The sequence below is a fragment of the Drosophila takahashii genome, chromosome 3L, assembly GCF_030179915.1.
Source record: "Drosophila takahashii strain IR98-3 E-12201 chromosome 3L, DtakHiC1v2, whole genome shotgun sequence".
NCBI lineage: Eukaryota > Metazoa > Arthropoda > Insecta > Diptera > Drosophilidae > Drosophila > Drosophila takahashii.
The window spans coordinates 26554290-26561574 of NC_091680.1; the positions used below are offsets into that span (position 1 = coordinate 26554290).

General features: G+C 42.0%; 1 long non-coding RNA gene across 1 annotated transcript; it reads right to left on the bottom strand.

Annotated features, from left to right (window-relative positions):
• Nucleotides 1-2841: 2841 nt before the first annotated feature.
• On the bottom strand, nucleotides 2842-5639 carry LOC138912984 (uncharacterized). Its single transcript, XR_011418539.1, has 4 exons — nucleotides 5201-5639; nucleotides 4266-4763; nucleotides 3881-4214; nucleotides 2842-3822 (listed from the first exon to the last, which is right to left on the bottom strand). It is a non-coding gene; the product is annotated as an uncharacterized lncRNA (long non-coding RNA).
• Nucleotides 5640-7285: the final 1646 nt, after the last annotated feature.

Here is a 7285-nt window from a genome sequence, read left to right on the forward strand (position 1 = left end):
GTCGGTTGGTTGCTCTGCTTCTCTGACTGTAACTGGGACCATTCTTTACGAGAGGCAATAAATTTAACAATTTGTTTAGTGCAGACATGCACATGGACACAGATACAGAACCACTACACGGACACGCAAAGTGTCTACGGCTTCTAGCCATATATGGCGAATCCTGAGGCTGGGGCTGCTTTGGAGATGCCAAAAGCAAAGCAATTTGCCGTGCGGTAAACCAAAAGCCAGCAAAAACCAACATTCGGGCAGCTGTTTGTCGCCAGCTGTATGGGTTATTGGGGTTTAAGGGGACTCCCGAGGAACGGTTAGGTGTAGAAAGCAAGAGTTAAACAGTTTCGAACCATTTCGCAATATCGTATTCCCGTCACGCAGACATCATCGCCTTAGGATTTCGTCGGCCAAACATGGCGCGGCGATAATCGGAGCTGATCGATAGAATTAGTGACTTTCTTCGGATAAACCATCACTTTTCCGCCCGAACAACTTTCAACCTGATTGATCTATTGCCCAGCTAGGAAAGGTGAGTGAAAAGTACAACAGGGATCAAGGCAGTGTATACTGAAACGGAAAAGACTTACTGTTCTTTTTATGATTATTGCTTAATGGCACTGGCATAGCCAGATTTTTCCTATCCTTCTTTTATTACATGGACTTGCTGTCGTCGTCTTCTTATTTTAGGGTTTTTTTTTATATGTGTAGGGAGCTTTCAATCTGTTTAAAAATGTTCTTTAATTTCGTTTTGTTACGGGATATAAAATAAAAGATCTTGTAGATCACTCCCATAGCAGCTGTACAACTGTTCCTTATGTTTTAAAAGCAATGTATTATTTTATTATTTTCCAATAGTTTCTTCAGCAGGCAAATGATAAGATTTTTCTATTTTTAAGGGATTGTAGTCCTGATGAGTGATACTGATGAAGAATAAATATACTTTATGGGGAAATAAAAGCTACATTCACTCCGTTGTAAGCTTTTGACTGAAAGACCATATATCAATTACAAGTTCTTCACGAGTAACATACATATTTGCCAAGACTTCATTGTTTCAAGTTATTTAAGAAATACTAGGATCACATACAATACTATTTTTTTAGTTTTTCCCATTCCCATGAGCTGTTCTTTTTCGCCCATGAGCAGCATCAAAAACTAAGGGCGTTCACGTGAAAAATAGAATTTGGTGTCAATGCTCAAAGACAAAACAGCAACTCAAATATGAGAGGAAAAGCCAAGAGGATGAGCCGCTAAAGTGAAAACCCGACGAGACAAAAGGCAACAAGCAGAACCAAAAGGTAAATAGCGGCAACCAGGCAACAAGTGGATACCCGATGTCCGATGTCCGATGCCCGATGCCCCATGCACTCCCATTTGGCCCCGGTTGAGACCGCATTGGTGTAAACGGCCTCCACACTCGGAAGAAAAAACTCAATACCCATTTTACGAAGCAGCTAACTCAAGATGTTGTATCATTTAGTCCCAATAATGGTTAGGTTATTTCCTTCTGGAAGACTTTTATCTTTTAACCTGGGTCCGTAAATATGAGTTATTTGAATTTTATTTTTGAAGGCCTATTGCGATTATCAATTAATCAATTAAAATGGATTTTATTTATTTTATAGGTAGGACTAAATTAAGTTTAATTTTTTTTCCAATTTCTTTGATTTGTAATAACATATCGCTTGAAATACGTGGTAGACCTTTTCGCCGAGTGCCGGCATTCGCCGCGGCCTCGCTGTCTAAGCCAGTGTCTCTGTCTGCGCCAGCGTCTCCTTCCCCGACCTGTCCATGTCGATGGCAACGTCGTCATCTCTCCTGTGAGTCGGTGTCCGACTTGTGCCCCCTGTTCCACCGACGCCGCCCCGGATCCCCACCAGCCATTCCAATTGCCGGCTCGTATGCATGCCAGCCATATAATGCAGCTCATCAACAACAAAACGGCAGCGGAGGCAAATGCAACATGTGCTCCGTGCTGCAAGTGCCCTGCTTCTTCTGCCGGGCTTCTTCTACAGCCATAAACAAATATGAGTGGCTGCGCATGCGCCTCTCTCTCTCTGCTTCTCCAGACCTGTGCTTGTGTGCGTGCGCCTCCTTCAAGAAGTGTGGGAAAATTTTCGGAATTTCTTTTGCTCGTTTTAGTTTTTCTTTCTGCAAGCCCCCATTTCTGCGCTTTTCCTCGCTTCCCGCACCAGGTTGCAACGCGGAGAAGGCGGATGGGGGGCGTGGCGTAGCGGGGGCCTGGGCTCGGCATGCCAACTAGTGAAATTCTTTTTGATAATTTAATTTAAGAAATATTGTATATAGACGCCAACGACCCCGACCCCTTGACCGGGCGCTAACCAGAATTGGGCTTAGCGAATACTCAACTGTTGGCTATTTGTGTGTGCCGAATTCTCAGCCTGGCAACAGCAGAGAAAGTTTTTGTCGCTGCTGAAAAGAAGCTTAATTACTCGCCAACAAGATTGATGGAAACTGGAAAAATTATAAATGGTTAGACTTGGCAAGGAGATTCTTCGGGATATGAGTAAGCATTGCAAGCATGTCTCAGTTTCTATTAACAGACAATGATGAACATTAGGATTTCGTACCATTTAAACTCTGAAGCGGCTTTTATTTCTATTGAACTTAAGTTTATAACAACGGGGGTGTGCAATAATAATAATATTAATATTTTTAATATTTTGTGAGCGAAAATCTTAGCCAAATATTTTATTATTTTTTATTGCAGTTGTATTTTAAATAAAAAAAATGTAAAAATTATAACCGTAACGGTCCCTAATTGTAACCACTAAAGTAAAATAAAATGTATGTTTATGTTTATATGTTTCAATAATTACTAAGTAAAGTAGTTTCCAAAATTTTCCTAAACGTCTTACGAAAAATTTTCTTGATTTGTTCAGAACCTCTAAAAAGATAGTTAAAAAGAAAAGTGCAGCGCTTTAAACTTAATTATTTAAATGTAATCAACAGGAGTCTCCCCACCTTAAAAGAATTTTCAATTAGGCCTTATATAACTAAAAGCCATCCCAAAGTTTATTACCCTGACTAAGGCAACCAACCCAGATCTTGTAATTGAACTCCTATTGGAGGCAGGCATCCGTCCATTCCGCATTGTCATCATCATTTGGCGGACACACATTAACCGATCTCGTTTAGCCACGCATAGTTTAGTTTATGATGTCGATTAGTTGCACTATAAGCAACACCTTTAACTGCCAACAAATTACAACTTTATCATGCCGCAAACGACGTCTGCAGGCAGCAGTCTCCATTCTGCGGACCCGTTCCCATACCATGGCCATCAATTCTGGTCCGATCTGCTTCGAGAGCAGTTCGCATAATTAATGAAGTGCAGGAATGGCGGCGAGTGGCAGCAGCCGGGATGCCACAAATGAAGCTATTCCACGGAGTGGGCCACTCTTGTGGATGCCGCGGACCGTGGCTCCTCCATATTTATACAGAGCGAGCATGTTAAATAAAAGATAAGCGGCCCAAGCGTCGAGTGTCACGCGCTCCTCCATTCCGCTCCGCCTCCTGGATCCCATTTACCCTCCTCCACTTTAGGCCGACTGCTCCGTGGCCGCAATTTCAATATGCAGTTCGGCTCTTTCTTCGGGTGTCGCATCATTTTGCAAGTCTAATCACATAAACTAAAACTGCCGTCATTAGGGAAATGCTACGACGGCTTCTTTGGATCTCAGGAAGGGAAATGCAATGGGTAATTCTATGGGCGAAGAAGTTATGCTAATGCTGCAAAGCCAGCAGGGAAATTCAATATTTCAGCTGATCCATTTACGAACCATTTTAATTTGATCTAATCAACATCTAAAAAAAAAAACAAGACTTATAATGAGAAGAATAATAATTATTTTTAAGCGTTTACCTTTATGAAGATATTTTAGGAAATATAATATAATTTTTCCAGTAAAATTGCTTCCTGAATAAGAACCAAAACAAAAATGTTGTTAACAGTTCTTGCTTCGATTTCATTTGACCAGGAGTCGACTGTGTCAACACTTAAATTTAGATTATACCATATATGTGTGCGCTGACTGATTTTACCATCGGGTGCTGCAATATTTAATTTTAGACTCCAGCAGTCGGCAATCGGCAGTCCGAAGTCGGTAGTCAGTGATCGGTAGCGGTAGCAGTTGCTCCCCAGTCAGTGACTGTGATGTTGATCAGAAAGCATTTGCTCGGCCAGCTTGTAATTCAATCTGCTTGCATTCAGACATGTAACAGCAATTTTAAAACAATTTTCAACTTACTGACAGACCGGCTACCGGATTGGCTTGGCCCCAGCTTCAAGCCGAGCCTCGGATCCAACTTCAGATCCAGAGCCCGGGGCTGAGGCTTGGCTTTATCCGCTGTCTGGGTATCAGAATCGGAGCTGGCAACGGCAACGCTTTTTGAGTGACTTTGGTACCAATCTGTCCATCATCATTACCATCAAGTGTAACATTTGTGACGACAGCCAGCGGCGAACCGAGAACCTCAGGTGCTGGGGATGAGACTGAATCTGAGCCTGATGACGATGACGATGAGGATGGCTGTTCTGCTACTGATGTTGGTGGCAGCCCGAAAGCGCAGCGAGGCTGCTCCAGCGTGCTGTGAATGCCTGTGCAATTACTTTGTAATTTAAGTTATTGATTGCCAGGCTCCTCTCCAGTCTAGGCCAGGTGCCCTCTCCTCATGCCTTCAATCTCTTAGATAATCTCTGATCGGCACCGTTACAGGCAGCACCCAATGTTACTTTGTTTTCTGCCCTATTCAAAGGTAAATGTGTCGAAAGGGCATATTAGATAGGTGGACAGGGTAATTGAGGTAAAATAATACCAGATAGGAGTTTTGGTTTCCTTGTGAAAGGGTTTTTGAATAGGTAAATACATTTGAGTACACATGACAATTAAAAATGTTAGAATTATCGAAAGATATGGTGAACATTTTATTTATATAGTTAAACCTCTACACACATTAGAATTTTTGGGAGGAACACTTTTAAAACTTGTTTATAATTACAATAAATATTTTTAATCGTATTAAAAAAATTAGTAAACAATGAGCTTTTTAAAATAAATATTCTGGAGAATTTTAGGGATTTTTAAACAGATTATTTCGTTCATAACAAAAATATAGTAGATCATCCAGCCAGTCGCTCATGACCGACTTTCTTGCTTCCTCTCTATATAGATTATGCGTTTACCTTAGAATTTATACAGTGGATCTGCCGAGCGTCGGGACTGGGTTATTCTGGCATATTTCATGTTTGGATTAGCGGCACTCGGCAGGTCTGGAGAGTTGGTCATTGATTCGGTTTATGGCGAAATTCAATTTAGATTTTTGTGATCATTTAGTTGTTCGCGTTTTTTGTGTGCTTTATTATATCGGACTGAGAGGAATGGCTCCCTGCGCTTTGATATCATTAAATGCTTGAGTTTTTGTGATTTTCGCATTGCTGTTAGATGTCGAGTTGGTCGAGGATCGATCGAGACATAGACACTATCTTATAATTGCAGCGATGGTGCAGGCAGGAGCGACATTTTTTCTATATATATTCCACTTTTTACGGCGCTGGAAACTGTCATAATTCATTGATGTTGTGGTTGTTCCTGTGTTTTGTTTGAGTTGACAAGGGGCAGAGATTGATGTATTGATTGTTGTCAGTTTGTAATGCTGACATTTATGACAGTAATTTGTTTTCACAATTTGTTAGCCACTCCAGTGCTCACGCGGATATAGGTTGGTACAGATATTTTTGTATCTGTAGGACAGGTGGACAAGCCATCTCCGCCAGTTCAGGTTTGATTTGGAGGGGAGGGGGCAAACGGCCGAGCTAATTAGTATTTGAGGACTGCGCATCATATTTCACAGCAATAGCTGGAACCTTTTTATGGCCAGTCGGCTTTTACTACGTGCCACAGATGCGCTTCGAGGTTGATAGCTCGTTTTGGAGTCCTTCGGCTCGAGTTGGACTCGAAATGAAAGGCCTTGGCACTTTGATGTTTCAGCGTCGATTTGATTGCCTACTTACATGCGGAGTATGCATTTCACTTTGTTCTCCCACCGACTTTCCCCCAGCGCAGCGCATCCCATCTTCGCCGAGTCTAGTTTCGATGGGGAATAACAAAGAAATCAAAGACAGTCTGCAGAAATAAATCACAATTCGAACCAAATCAGTAGAAAATCCCGTGCCATAATAGGCAAAGTGTTTGTCTATGAGTGCCTCACTAATTTGGTCATTAATTGGCATTGGCTGTATGGATGGGCTCCACATTCAGACATAAAATGTAATGGGTATATACGTATGTATATTTCTGTATTGGGGCGCCAGTGATGGTCAATATTATTTGGCAGTCACGGATAAGAATTATCCAAATTTTACTAAAATACAATTAACTTGTAATTTATTGTTCGATTGTACATTTAAATATTGTGTAAAAGAGACGATAAATTAAAAAAGATTTTAGGAAACTTAAAAAAAAATTGGTCCTTAACCTTCAAGATCACTACAATAAAATACACCGACCATGTCAAATGAATTTCCTTTTTATCAAAATGTCATCCAAATCGTTGGAGTTCCTTGAACAAAATGAAGCTTTATCACGGTGACACAATCACTGTTTAACTGCAATCGCCTGGGGGCAGCACAGCTCCGATGTGTGTGTGTCATGCCCAAATTCTCGAAACACCCAAAAGGCATAACTTGAGCTCATAAATAACAAAAATTGCTAACGACAAACAACGCTGATATTTAATAATAATAATAATAAATGTGCCAAAACAAGACAGGCAGCTGCCGCTGGAGGAGGCTAGAAAAACTGGCCATTGGCCACTATCCTCGGCCGAGGAGCAGATGCCTGGTGCCTGATGCCTGAAAAGAAGCGATTCCCGCAATCACAACTCGAGCAGAGTGCAGAAGAAAGTAGGAGTTCGCGAGTGCGATTTGGTCATGCGATGGTGTTTTCCTACGCAGCTGGAAGCCATTTTTAGCGAGAGCCCGCCAGATGATCGATGATCGATGATACCCAGGTCGCCTCCGCTTGGCCAAGAGCGGCCTGCCTTTTGAAATGGATTCAGCCAGACCCGCCAGCGCCTTGGGGGCATCGTTTTTAGTTTTGGTTATCGCCTTACCAGTAGCCACAACCACAGAGCAGTAGCACCGGCCATCAGATCAGCCAGGAGCAGCCACCGGTTCGTATCTGGAATCTGGGAAGATATCGCTCGGGAGACAGAGGCAACAAGTTCATTTCGTTTTTGGTAAATTACTCTGGCTCTCGCGTCTCAAGGT